Source organism: Lemur catta, chromosome 19, assembly GCF_020740605.2.
Source record: "Lemur catta isolate mLemCat1 chromosome 19, mLemCat1.pri, whole genome shotgun sequence".
NCBI lineage: Eukaryota > Metazoa > Chordata > Mammalia > Primates > Lemuridae > Lemur > Lemur catta.
In genome coordinates, this window is record NC_059146.1 from 19,955,557 (window position 1) to 19,957,526 (window position 1,970).

A 1,970-nucleotide genomic window follows, 5' to 3' on the forward strand; every position below is an offset into this window, starting at 1 on the left:
TCTTGGACACCTTGGCTGGTCTTTAACCAACCCCAGTGAATAACCTTCACACGTCAACTGTCACAGCCCTAAGTCATGGATTCCTACGGTGGCAGGTTCCAGAGCAGTAAAAAAAAAAAAAACTAATCTCGAACTCTACAACAGTGAACAAAAGCAGTCCGCTCACCGGCCTGGTCGGGCTATTGCGCAGACTCAGTAGTAAGTGGAAGGAAACCAAGTCCCTCATCCAAGCCCGAAGCCTTTAGCTTCTGGCTCTTCCGAGAGCTGATTTCAGTGACGCCCACAGGAGGCGGCCATCTTGAAAGAGGTGCCAACTGACAGCTGTGGCCGTGGCGCCGCCTCGCGGAGAAGGGAAACGGTTGCAACTGATCTCCCAAGGCACGTTAGCACTAGCCCAAAAGCCGCAAGCGGGGTTGCTCATGCTGAATAGCACTTCCGTGATCCCACCTAGCTTCGATGAACCTCAAGCCAACGTAAAGGAATCAGCAGGTCAAACCTAAGCTGACAGAGAGCTTACTTAGTCTCACTGCATTTTTGAAGCCTCTGCCATTCTGGAAGAGTGTTGAGGTATGGACATCAACGAACCTATTGGGCAAAGAAGGGATAGGGCAGGGTAAAATCTGAGGATGCCTCTGGCAAAGTCGTAACCTGGAGAAGTGAAACTGGCTCCGGAAAAGTGCTCCAGGCCTGTCTCTGTGCAGGGATCTTGACCATAGAAGTTCAAGAGCAGAGCGTTTACTGGGAATGGATAAACAGGGTTTCCAGAATGCTCCGTTGATCTGATTGGTATTACATAGTTGTCCACATATAGGTGTTTCCATTATATGTCAAACTGTCATATGTGTGTATGATTGCGTTTAGTGTACTTTTTTTTTTTTTTTGAGACAGAGTCTCACTTTGTTGCCCCGGCTAGAGTGAGTGCTGTGGCGTCAGCCTAGCTCACAGCAACCTCAACCTCCTGGGCTTATGCGATCCTACTGCCTCAGCCTCCCGAGTAGCTGGGACTACAGGCATGCGCCACCATGCCCGTAGTATACTCTTATGTAATGGTATATTTTACAATATGAATGTTTTAATGATTACACTTGCCCTGTCTTTACACAACTGGCAATTAGGTAAGGTGAGTGGTTCTATTTAAAAGTTTTCTTGTTCCCTACGCCTTATTCCCTTTCTCTAACTAAATACCATTTGGGTCTCAGTGGTCAGCTCAGCAGTTACAGAAACTTCATGGAACTCAATAGCCGAAATTTCCCCATAAAGACAACTATGTTTGGCCAGCCCCATATAAAAAGTGACCTAGGAGCCCGGAAGCTCATGTGAAAAGTTCCTAACATTTACCATTTTTGCTCCTTTTACCTGCTGGATCTTGAGTGATCAGCATAGTATGTCTTTTTACAGAGGCATCAGAGGATTTCAGTCCTCACGGGGTGGGGTGGACCTGTGGCCTTCTAGGTCCTTAATTGCAGCCTTTTGACTCAATCCAAATTTTACAGAACAAATCCTTTTATTAAAAGGGGTGCAGCAGAGAAAGATGAAGCTTTTCTTGCCTCCTTTGGTGCTTAAAAAAAGAACAATCTTGGCTGGGTGCGGTGACTCACGCCTGTAATCCTAGCACTCTGGGAGGCCGAGGTGGGAGGATCGCTCAAGGTCAGGAGTTCAAGACCAGCCTGAGCAAGAGCGAGACCCCATCTCTACTAAAAATAGAAAGAAATGATCTGGACAACTAAAAATATATATAGAAAAAAAATTAGCTGGGCATGGTGGCACATGCCTGTAGCCCCAGCTACTCGGGAGGCTGAGGCAGAAGGATTGCTTGAACCCAGGAGTTTGAGGTTGCTGTGAGCTAGGCTGACACCACGGCACTCTAGCCTGGGCAACAGAGCAAGACTCTGTCTAAAAAAAAAAAAAAAAAAAAAAAAATCACAGCATGAGATTCTCTGATTATAGAATAAAATATTAATGTACTTGGA